The following is a 13,250-nucleotide window of genomic DNA, read 5'->3' on the forward strand; positions in this document are numbered from 1 at the left end:
GACACTGAACTACTTCTTTACTCTCAGTATACCTATAACTCCTTTGTAGCTCAATGTCTGCCTCCCTTCTAGATTATAAAATCCGGAAAGCTGCCTTGTTCAACGGCCCAGGTACAAGGCTAGCAATGAGAGCCGCATTAAATATAAGGCGTTGGTGTTTCAAAATGACACTCTGCACTGAGTGACTAAATATACATATAGCTGGTGATGATCAGCAAAGCACAATTTTGCAAAGCAACTTTGGGCCTTTTCCAGCCTATACCATGTACGATGTGATAAAGCCAGAGAGAGAAGGCTATGTCCAGGTGCCAGTAAGCAAATTGCCCCTATGTTTAAAGAGAATAAGAGCAGGCCACCCATCCTTAGGTTTGTTACAGTAGAAGCTACAAAGAAGTTTCTCTCATGCTCATCAGTTAAAAAAAGCAAAGGTAGTTTCAGTGAATGATAAAATTTTCATTATCCTAGGCCCTAGCATATTCAAAGATACTCAGCTGGATAGATTTAAAACAAAGATCTGCACAATTTCTTTCTGTTTAAATAAATACACACAGCATATATAAAAGCACAAACATTCACACACATATAGAACTGCTTGAACTAAGTGGGGAAAAAAAGCAGATTATAAAATACATATAGTATGATCCATTTTTGTAAATTAAAACAAAAAATAACTAAAAGGATATATGCTCCCCCAAAGTGGTTGTATCTGGTAGAGAGGTTTTGGTTAATTTAATTTTCTTTGTTTTTATTGATCACTGTTTTCTTTTTTTTATACAATGACCACATATTTTAGTAGAGAGTTTTGCTCAAGTTATTTCAAACAAAAATCTCTGCCAATTAGTCAATACTTCAGAGCTGTTTAAAACAAACATTATAGATAGGGAAAAATCTGAAACATGGCAAAGCTATTATTACTTAATATAGCTTTGCTGACAGAGCAAAAAAAAAAAAAAAAAGTTTCTGACCTCCTTAAATGTTCATCCATTCCTACCAATATCATAATGATGATACATCTTACTAGGGTAAGCATCAGCAGACAAAAGCAAAATAGTACCAATGCTGAGAGTGTTAATTTCAGTTTCTAACTACACTCTTACTTTTCCTAGAGCATGATATATTTTAGGTTGGCCTAATTTCTCTCTGGTCTTGGACTCTGAGAACTGTGTTAACTTACCTAGCTGTTTTTGGTGACCGAAATGCATGAGGGGTGGATAAGAAACTTCAAAAGTGAGATCTCCTCTCTTAAAGGTTATTTATACAGGTAAGAAACTGGCAGCCAGACATTAGGAATGCTGAAGTAGTAACATGAAATTTATTTCCAATGCTTCCACTGCAGTCTTTAAACACATACACTAAGTATATTTAATTTCGATTGATGTGGTTATCTAACATCAGCCTATGCCTAAATCAAAGAGATTACCATATTTCCCATCTTAAAGTATGCTTTAATATCTTAGATTTCTTTTCATAAATACTGTCTTGTGTTTAAATAATGTTCTACTGGCCAATAGCAACAGTTTCATCCATTATACATGACTTGAAGATATTTTTAAACTCCAAATGAAAATGAGGTTCAAGACTTCTTTACAAATGACTGAAATAAACCACACATAACAAATTCTTTAAGAGACTGGCTTTGTAATGACAGAGTTGTCCTCCAACCAATAACAATTATAAACTGGACAAATATAAAAATCAACTTTGAAAGCACTGGAAATCAACCAAAAGCAGGCAGAAAGTGGACAACATACAGCCCTTAAAAGAAAGGAACTGCACTGGATGATAATTTATATTTATACAGCTTATCCTGTCAGGACACAACCAAGTCCGTACCACAGCAGATGGAACTCAAGCAGCAAACCACAGTCGTATTGGTGAGGACACGGGCCTGCCAAGGTAGCTGAGAAGTGAGGAAGCAAACCCTCAAAATGAGGAAGTCATGGAGGTTGAAGTTCCAAATTTGCAAATAAATTCTACACTTGTTGGCTAAACCCAAGACTACAAGACTCCAAAGATCCTGAGGGAAAAAAACAACAGTTGAACAGTTTTAGAAAGCTGACAGATTCCAACAGCTGCCTACCTCAGAGGATTTTAAAGCTCAAGATGTACCAGGCTTCATGGGCCTGGTAAAGGCCTCAGACTTTCCTTTGAAACCACAGAAGTACCATGGCTTAAGGAATAAAGATCACTTACCCTGAGTAGAGACTATTTCCTGGGAAATATAAGCAAAATGGAAATAGCAGAGCATAAAAATGAGCACACACGATATTCAAGCTGATTCACCATTAATTTAACTGCTTGTTTGAACAAAATTTAACTTTCCCCGGGAGAACATAACAGAATCTCAAGTCTTTACAATGTAGCATCTGCAATATCCACTACACAATTAAAAATTAATAGATATGTGATTACACAAAAATTAACTCAAAATGGATTAAAGACTTGAAGATAAGACGTGAAACCATAAAACTCCTAGAAGAAAACATAGGCAGTACACTCTCTGACATCGGTCTTAGAAGCATCTTTTCAAATACCATGTCTACTCAAGCAAGGGAAACAAAAGAAAAAATAAACAAATGAGACTACATCAGACTAAAGAGCTTCTGCAAGGCAAAGGAAAGCAGGAACAAAACAAAAAGACAACCCATTAACTGGGAGAAAATACTTGCAAACCATATGTGCAACAAGCAGTTAATCTCCAAAGTACATAAAGAACTCATACAACTCAACAACAAAAAAACAAACAACCTGATCAAAAAATGGGTAGAGAGTATGAACAGACATTTTTCCAGAGAAGATATACAGATGGCCCATAGGCACATGAAAAGATGTTCAACATCAATTTTCATTAGGGAAATGGAAATCAAAACTACAATGAGAGAAAAGAAGTCAAAATGGCGGCGTAAGCAGACTCTGAACTCACCTCCTCCAGTGGACACAGCCAATTTACAACTACTCGTGGAAAAATTACCCCTGAGACAGAACTGAAAACTGGATAAGAGGAACTCCTGCAACAAAGGACAATAGTACTTGAGGTAGAAGACGCAGAAACTCCCTCCTGGAGAGAAAAAACGCCGCCTTCACAAGCCGCAGCACCTCACGGCCGCCCGGGAGCAGCCCACAGGTCCACAGGCCTCCCTGGAGGAGCAGGGCCCTGAGCCAGGGAGCGCCTCCACTGTGGGCATTTTGTGGACCCAGCACAATCCAGACGAGCGGCATAATATCTGACTTTGCCTGCTACTAAAACATTGGGGAGTACCCCCAGAAAAGCTGGTTCACAAAGAAATTAAAACCGGCTCTTAAAGGGCCCAGGTGCAAACTCACCCGTTTCAGAAAGCAACCTAAAATCACCAGAGAGAAAGGTGCACAATGCTTTGGGGAAAAGAGACTCACCTGATAGGCCCTGAGTGTATCTCGGTGAGAGGTGAGACCTCTCCAGGGATGGGGACATTGGCAGCGGCCATTGTTGTGGCCTGGTGTGGGCGTGCTGACACAGACGCCATTGGAGTTCTCCCTCAGGCCTGCTGGCCCAGGTCTGCCCCATCCACTAGAGCACCGATTTAATCCAGCTCAGCCAGGGCAGGCAGCCCACCCTAGGGACTGGCCCCACCCAACAACAAGCCCTCAGGCAACTTGTGGGCCTGCATAGACTGGTGACTGGATTCTCTGCAGCATGGCAACTGAGCCCACTTCAGAGGAGCAGGGCGTGCACAAGGAGCGGGTGGAGAGTGTGGGGCGGTGGTGGAGTGTGTGGGGCTCCCACCGTGCAGAGACTGGGTCCACTTCAGGAGGTTGGGGTGCGCACATGGGGCAGGACTGACTTGACTGTGTGTGTGGACCTGTGGGTGGCAGGGCATGTCAGCTGCAGAAGACTTGTGCTTCTCAAAGACCCACAAAGGTGGTTTGCCCCACCTTCCAAAGCGTGAAACAATCAGGTGCTCCGGTGCCTGAGGCCAGCCCCACCCAGCTGCAATCCTCAGAGAGCTGACAAGAGACCTAAAGGCTGGAGGCTTATAGCAATTTGTAAGCCCCTGAGCCTAACAACCTGCCACACTGGTTGCCTACTCACTTAAAAGAAATACTGCAACACAAATGTGGTATTAGAACCTGCAGCCAACTGTGCTGGGGCTCCCCACACGTGATAAAGAGACTGAAGGACCCACAACAACTATAAGCAGCTGAGCATTACAACAGCAGGCCAGGAGCATAACTCGGCTCCCTGGGTGCCTACAGGGAGAGCAAACAGACCACAACAGAAGGACACACGTAGCCCACATAGGGGTCACCCCTGGAACATTGAGAACTGAGGGAAGCACACGGCAGGCCTCCTAAGCCATCACTTACATAAGGTCACCTATCCAAGAGCAGGAGACGAAGCTGACCTACCTAATACATAGACACAAGCACAGGGAAAGAGGCAAAATGAGGAGGCAAAGGAATACATTCCAAGTAAGGGAACAGGACAAAACCCCAGAAAAGGAACTAAGTGAAACAGAAATGAGCAACCTACCCGACAGAGAGTTCAAACTAAGAGTGTTAAGGATGCTCACTGATGTGGGGAGAAGAATAGATGAACTCAGTGAGAATGTCAACAAAGAAATGGAAGATATAAAAAAGAACCAATCAGAAATGAAGAATACAATAGTGGAAATGAAAAATTCACCAAAGGGACTCAAAAGCAGAGTAGAGGATACAGAAGAACGGATCTGCGAGCTGGACAAAAGCTAGAAGAAATTACCCAAGCTGAACAGGTAAAAGAGAAAAGAATTAAAAAGAGTGAGGACAGTCTAAGGGACCTCTGGGACAACATCAAGCACACTAACATCCGTGTTATAGGTGGCCCGGAAGGAGAAGAGCGAGACAAAGGGGCAGAGAATCTATTTCAAGAAATAATAGATGAAAACTTCCCTAACCTAAGGAAGGAAACAGACATCCAGGTACAGGAATCACAGAGAGCCCCAAACAAGATAAACCCAAAGAGGCCCACACCAAGACACATCATAATCAAAATGTCCAGAATTAAAGATAAAGAGAGAATCCTGAAAGCTGCAAGAGAAAGTCGAGTTACATACAAAGGAAACCCCATGAGGGCCAGCCCTGTGGCTTAGCGGTTAAGTGCGCACGCTCTGCTACTGGCAGCCTGGGGTTTGGATCCTGGGCGCACACCGATGCACCATTTGTCTGGCCGTGCTGAGGCCGCATCCCACATACAGCAACTAGAAGGATGTGCAACTATGACATACAACTATCTACTGGGGCTTTGGGGAAGAAAAGAAAAGGAGGAGGATTGGCAATAGATGTTAGCTCAGAGCCGGTCTTCCTCAGCTAAAAGAGAAGGCTTAGCACGGATGTTAGCTCAAGGCTGATCCTCCTCACAAAAAAAAAAAAAAAAAAAAAAAAGGAAACCCCGTGAGGCTATCAGCTGACTTCTCAGCAGAAACCTTACAGGCTAGAAGAGAGTGGCACGATATATTTAAAGGGCTAAAAGGAAAAAACTTACAGCGAAGAATACTCTACCCAGCAAGGTTATCACTCAAAATGGAAGGACAGATCAAAAATTTCCCAGACAAGCAAAAATTAAAGGAGTTTGTCACCAAGAAACCAGTGCTACAAGAAATGTTAAAGGGACTGATTTAAGGGGAAAAGGGAAGACCACAAATAGGAGAAATTATCTATTTCCATGATAAGAGGGTAATGATACAAACGTACAAAAAAGAGGTTAGATATGATATCAAAAACATAAAATGAGGGAGGAGGGGAGTTACAGAGTAGAGCTTTCAGACAGGGGTCAAACTAAAGAGACCATCAATTCTGTATAGAAGGAGAAAGGAACAGAGAAGGACTACTAAAACACTGAGGAAAAAAAAAGTTAAAAAATGGCAGTAAGTGCATACTTATCAATAGCTACTTTAAAAGTCAATGGACTAAATACTCCAATTAAAAGGCATAGGGTGGCTGATTAGATAAAACAACAAGAACCATATATATGCTGCATACAAGAGACACACTTCATACCTAAGACACTCACAAACTGAAAGTGAAGGGATGGAAAAAGATACTCCACACACATGGCAATGAAAAGAAAGCTGGGGTAGCAAGACTCATATCACACAAAATAGACTTTAAAACGAAAACTGCAAAATGAGACAAAGAAGGGCATTACATAATGATCAAGGGAACAATCCAACAAGAGGATATAACACTTGTAAACATCTACGCACCCAATGTAGGCGCATCTAAATATACAGAGCAATTATTAACAGACATAAAAAGACAAACAGACAGTAACACAATAACAGTAGGGGACTTTAACACTCCGCTTACTACCAACGGATAGATCATCCAAACAGAAGATCAATAAGGAAACACTGGCCTTAAATGACACACTAGAACAGATGGACCTAGTAAATATATACAGAGCATTCCATCCAAAAACCAAAGAATACACGTTCTTTTCAAATGCATATGGAACATTCTCCAGGATTGATCACATATTAGGCCACAAAACAAGTCTCCATAAATTTAAGAAGATTGAAATAATACCAAGCATCTTTTCTGACCACAATGGTATAAAACTAGAAATCAACTATAGGAAGAAAATCAGAAAAGCCACAAGTACATGGAGATTAAACAAAATGCTACTGAACAACGACTGGATCAACGAAAAAATCAAAGAAGAAATCAAAAAATACCTGGAGACAAATGAAAATGAAAATACGACATGCCAGAATTTATGGGATGCAGCAAAAGCGGTTCTAAGAGCGAAGTTTATAGCAATACAGGCCTATCTCAACAAACAAGAAAAATCTCAAATAAGCAATCTAACAATGCACCTAAAGGAACTGGAAAAAGAAGAACAAACCAAGCCCAAAATCAGTAGAAGAAGGGAAATAATAAAAATCAGAGCAGAAATATATGAAATTGTGACTAAAAAAAAATAGAAAAAATTAATAAAACCAAGAGCTGGTTCTTTGAAAAGATCAACAAAATTGACAAACCTTTAGCTAGACTCACCAAGAAAAAAAGAGAGAAGGCACAAATAAGTAAAATCAGAAATGAATTAGGAGAAATTACAACAGACACCATAGAAATACAAAAGATTATAAGACAAGCTATATGCCAACCAATTAGACAATCTGGAAGAAATGGATAAATTCTTAGAATCATACAACCTTCCAAAACTGGATCAAGAAGAAGTAGAGAATTTGAATAGACCTATCACCAGTAAGGAGATCGAAACAGTAATCACAAACCTCCCCAAAAATAAAAGTCCAGGACCAGATGGCTTCCCTGGTGAATTCTACCAAACATTCAAAGAAGACTTAATACCTATCCTTCTCAAACTCTTCCAAAAAATTGAGGAGGGGGGGAAGCTCCCTAACGCATTCTAGGAAGCTGACATTACCCTGATACCAAAACCGGACAAGGACCACAAAAAAAAAGAAAATTACAGGCCAATATCACTGATGAACATCGATGCAAAAATCCTCAACAAAATACTAGCAAATCGCATACAACAAAACGTTAAAAAGATTATACACCATGATCAAGTGGGATTTATTCCAGGGATGCAGGGATGGTTCATCATTCGCAAATCAATCAATGTAATACACCACATCAATAAAATGAAGCATAAAAATCACATGATCATCTCAATAGATGCAGAGAAAGCATTTGACAAGATACAGCATCCATTTATGATAAAAACTCTGAATAAAATGGGGAGAGAAGGAAAGTACCTCAACATAATAAAGGCCACATATGAGAAACCCACAGCTAATATCATCCTCAATGGTGAAAAACTGAAAGCCATCCCTCTAAGAACAGGAACCAGACAAGGATGCCCACTGTCACCACTCCTATTTAACACAGTACTGGAAGTCCTAGCCAGAGCAATCAGGCAAGAAAAAGAAATAAAAGGGATCCAAATGGGAAAGGAAGAAGTGAAACTCTCACTATTTGCAGATGACATGATTTTATATATAGAAAACCCTAAAGAATCCACCAGAAAACTTTTAGAAGTAATAAACGAATACTGTAAAGTTGCAGGATACAAAATCAACATACAAAAATCAGTTGCATTTCTAGACACTAACAACGAAGTAGCAGAAAGAGAAATTAAGAATACAATCCCATTTACAATTGCAACAAAAAGAATAAAATACCTAGGAATAAACTTAACCAAAGAGGTGAAAGATCTGTACACTGAAAACGATAAAACATTGCTGAAAAAAATAGAAGACGACACCAAGAAATGGAAAGATATTCCGTGCTCTTGGATTGGAAGACTTAACATAGTTAAGATGTCCATACTTCCTAAAGCTATGCAATCCCTATCAAAGTTCCAACAACATTTTTCACAGAAATAGAACAAAGAATCCTAAAATTTATATGGAACAACAAAAGACCCCGAATAGCTAAAGGAATCCTGAGAAAAAAGAACAAAGCTGGAGGTATCACACTCCCTGATTTCAAAATATACTACAAAGCTATAGTAACCAAAACAGCATGGTACTGGCACAAAAACAGACACACAGATCAATGCAATAGAATCGAAAGCCCAGAAATAAACCCACACATCTATGGACAGCTAATCTTCGACAAAGGAGCCAAGAACATACAATGGAGAAAAGAAAGTCTCTTCAACAAATGGAAAAATGGATAGCCACATGCAAGAAAATGGAAGTAGACCCTTACCTTACACCATACACAAAAATTAACTCCAAATGGATTAAAGACTTGAATGTAAGACCTGAAACTATGAAACTTCTAGAAGAAAACATAGGCAGTACGCTCTTCGACATCGGTCTTAGCAACATATTTTCAAGCACCATGTCTGACGGGGCAAGAGAAACAATAGAAAAAATAAACAAATGAGACTACATCAAACTAAAAAGCTTCTGCACAGCAAAGGAAACCATCAACAAAACGAAAAGACAACCTAACAATTGGGAGAAGATATTTGCAAACCATATATCTGATAAGGGTTTAATCTCCAAAATATATAAAGAACTCATGCATCTCAACAACAAAAAAACTAACAACCCAATTAAAAAATGGGCAAAAGACCTGAACAGACATTTCTCCAAAGAAGATATACAGATGGCCAACAGACACATGAAAAGATGTTCAAAATCATTAACTATCAGGGAAATGCAAATCAAAACTGCAATGAGATATCACCTCAAGTCCGTCAGAATGGCTATAATTAACAAGACAGGAAACAACATGTGTTGGAGAGGATGTGGAGAGAAGGGAACTGTCATACACTGCTGGTGGGAGTGCAAACTGGTGCAGCCACTATGGAAAACAGTATGGAGATTCCTCAAAAAATCAAGGATAGAACTACCATATGATCCAGCTATTCCACTGCTGGGTATTTATCCAAAGAACTTGAAAACACCAATGCGTAAAGATACATGCACCCCTGTGTTCATTGCCGCGTTATTCACAATCGCCAAGACTTGGAAGCAACCTAAGTGCCCATCAAGGCACGAATGGATAAAGAAGATGTGGTATATATACACAATGGAATACTACTCAGCCATAAGAAATGATGAAATCCAGCCATTTCTGACAACATGGATGGACATTGAGGGTATTATGCAAAGTGAAATAAGTCAGAGGGAGAAGGTCAAATACCGTATGATTTCCTTCATTAAGTAGTAGATAATAACACCAATAAACAAACACACAGAGACAGAGGTTGGATTGGTGGTTACCACAGGGGAAGGGGGGAGGGAGGAGGGTGAAAGGGATAATTTGGCACATGTGTGTGGTGATGGGTTGTAATTAGTATTAGGGTGGTGAACATGATGTAATCTATGCAGAAATAGAAGTATAATGATGTACACCTGAAATTTATACAATGTTATAAACCAACGTTACTGCAATAAATAAAAAATTAAAAACAAAAAAAACTACAATGAGATATCACCTTACACCTGTTAGAATGGCTATAATTAACAAGACAAAATATAACAATTGGGGAGAGGATGTGGAGAAAAGGGAACCCTCATACATCGCTGGTGGAAATGCAAACTGGTGTAGCCACTATGGAAAACAGTATGGAGATTTCTCAAAAAATTAAAAATAGTAATACCATATGACCCAGCTATCTCACTACTGGGTATTTATCCAAAGAACTTGAAATCAACAATTCAAAGAGACGTACGCACCCCTGTGTTCACTGCAACATTATTCACAATAGCCAAGACATGGATGCACCCCAAGTGCCCATCAACTGATCAACGGATAAAGAAGAGGTGGTATATATATACAATGCAATACTACTCAGCCACAAAAAAAGACAAAATTGTCTCATTTGCAACAACATGGATGGACCTTCAGAGTATTATGTCCAGCAAAATAAGCCAGAGAGAGAGAGACAAACACTGCATGATTTCACTCATATATGGAAGATAAACAAACGTACAGACAAACAGAACAGATTAGTGGTTATCAGAGGGGAAGGGGGTTGGGGATTGTGCATAACGGGTAAAGGGGCACATACATGTGGTGACTGACAAATAATAATGTACAACTGAAATTTCACAATGTTATAAACTATTATGACCTCAATAAAATTTTAAAAAATGAATAGATATGTGAGGCAAATGGAATATTTAAGTCTATAGTCAAAGATAAATCAGTCCACAGAAACAGACCTACAAATAACCCAGAGAATGGAATTCGAAGACAAAGACTTTAAAATAACAATGCTAAATATATTACAGAATCTAAAAAGAAAGATTATAATACATAAAGAAATAGACAATATCAGGAGAGATATAGAAACTGTTAAAAAAAAGGGAAATTCTAGAGCTGAAAACTACAATATCTGAAATAAAAAACCTATGGGATTAGATTACTAGCAGATAGGGCACAATAGAAAAAAATGACTAGTAAATTTTAAGATATGTCAATATAAAAAATCTAGGCTAAAGCACAGAGAGAAAAACAATGTTTTAATAAAAGCCTCAATGACCTGTGGGGCAGTATCAAGTGGTCTGATTTACATGTTAAAGGAAAGTAGAGGGAATGGGGCAGAAAAATACGTATCAAGAAACACAGACCAGAAATTATAAAAATTAAGCCAAAACAGCAATACACCAAAGAGGAAACTCAGTTAACCACAAGAAAACCTCACCTAACCACGAAAACCAAAGATAACAACAAAATCTTGGTAGTGACCAGAGAAGAAAAGACATAGTATACATGTGAGAACGATAGTAAGAATGATGGCAGACATCTCAACAGAAACAGGAGGCCAGAAGACAATAAACAACATCTTTAAAGAGCTGAAAGAAAAAAAAAAAGAAAAACTTTCAACTTAGAATTCTATATACACACAAACATCTCTCAAAACTAAAGGAAAAATAAAGAATCTTCATATAAAGGAAAACTGAGAGAATCTGTTCCCAATAGACCTACACTGCAAGAAATGCTAAGGGAAGAACTTCCCTCTTCTAGAATGCTAATATTGAAAAGACAGACAATAGCATGTGTTGACAAAGCCTTGGAGCATATTGGAGCATCTCATACATTGCTGATGGGCATGTTTAACTGTATAACCCCTTTAGGGAAATGTTTGACAATTTTTTATTAAATTAAACCTATATTTATCCAGTGATACACCTCTAAGTATATATCCAAAAGAAATGAAAACATATGTCCACAAAGAGACTTGTACAATAACGTTCACAGAAGTTATATTCATAAGAGCCAAAAATTGTACCCCATCCAAATGTCCATCAATAGGTGAATAGATAAATTTATACAACAGAATACTATTCAGAAACATAAAGAAACAACCTATTGATAGATGTAACAAGTATGAATCTCAAAAGCACCACTAAGTGAAGCAAAAGAAGCCAGATGCAGGAATATACTCCGTGTGACTCCATGTATATGAAGTTCTGGAAGAGACAAAACCAAGCTCTGTTGACAGAAACCACATTACCGTTTATGTCTGGGGTGGGGCGACTGATTGGAAACGGCACAAGAGAATTTTCTGGATGATGAAAATGTTCTATACCTTGAGAGAGATGTTGGTTTACTGAACTGTTCACTTAAAATTTGTACATTGTACAGTATGTAAATTATACGTAAATTAAAAAATAGTGCACAAAAAATTTCTTTGAATTAGTTCTGAAGAAGATTATGGTCTCTCACAGGTCAAAACTATTTCTCTTCTTATTACCTTGGTGAACAACTTCTAAAGCCTTAGAAACATAAGGGGTGTGTGTATAGTTGAGTCATGCCATTTTTGAAATACACAGCAAATCAAAGCAAAGGAAAAAGAACTATTGTCTGCTTCCTATCAAAATACTCTTTGAACATTTGTTCCAACCTAGAAGAATTAAAAGCAAACCGTCCTTTAGGTTTTATCTAATTTTACTTATTCCCGTTAACAATTTAAAGGTTACTTTTAACAACACAACAGGAAAAGGACTCAAAAATAAACTATAAAACATAAATCCAAATATTCTAATATCTTACTCATTCTAAAATATTAAATTCCTAATGTATTCCGGGTAAGATGATAGTCACTAGATAAATGAAAATGAAAAACTTACACTGTACTGTTAAAGAGTTCTCAGTCCAGTGGAACGTAAACAATTACCTTAAAGTATAAAAATAAATGTTCTTGAATATAAATTGGTAAAGACCTCACGTGGGGAAAATATATCACTTCTTTTCCCTCTAAAACCATAACATTTAATATTGAACAATAATATGTAAGAAGTAAATATAATAAATTCAGTTATTCCTTTGGAAGAACACAATAATTTTAAGAAAGAAAAATTTATTTAGTGAATAACTCCATATAACCGTGTTTCTTAGCTCAAGGAAAAATAATCCTATATCTTTTTAAAGAAAATTATCCCAACTACAGCAAAGGGAACAAGGCAACTATGTCTTGTTCTACTTACCCACACCCTCCATTCCAACGTCACAGCTGGTGTGACTGGGGTGGGTGCCTATGCAAAGTAAATCCGAAGGCTAGTCAGGCTGTGCCTCAAAATGAGGAGATGGGCTGGGTCAATTCTCTCTCTCAGGAATCTGATTGTGATACAATCCCCTCCCCTTCTACTCCCTCCTTAGCCTACTTCTGTCCCCTCTGCTCATCTTAAACTATCTATTTCAAAATCAACAATGACCTCCAACATTGCTAAAGCCAATGGTCAGTTCTCAGCTCTCATTTCAGATGACCTATCAGTGAGACCAGCAAACAGCCATTGATGATT

At 38.4% G+C, this 13,250-nt stretch overlaps 1 protein-coding gene across 7 annotated transcripts in view; it reads right to left on the bottom strand.

Moving 5' to 3' along the window:
* The window catches only part of SGMS1 (sphingomyelin synthase 1), a 281,381-nt gene that overhangs the window by 103,536 nt on the left and 164,595 nt on the right, over nucleotides 1-13,250 (bottom strand). The window contains exon 1 of one of the 7 annotated variants that reach the window (XM_058543453.1): nucleotides 12,936-12,954. The exons of 5 other annotated variants lie outside the window; for them this stretch is intronic. The gene's annotated coding sequence lies outside the window, so the exon portion shown is untranslated. Of the gene's footprint in view, nucleotides 1-3,393; nucleotides 3,481-12,935; nucleotides 12,955-13,250 lie in introns of those variants that run through there. One more of the 7 variants, XM_058543451.1, reaches the window with a different exon arrangement.

Source organism: Diceros bicornis, chromosome 6 (genome assembly GCF_020826845.1).
Source record: "Diceros bicornis minor isolate mBicDic1 chromosome 6, mDicBic1.mat.cur, whole genome shotgun sequence".
Classification (NCBI taxonomy): Eukaryota; Metazoa; Chordata; class Mammalia; order Perissodactyla; family Rhinocerotidae; genus Diceros; species Diceros bicornis.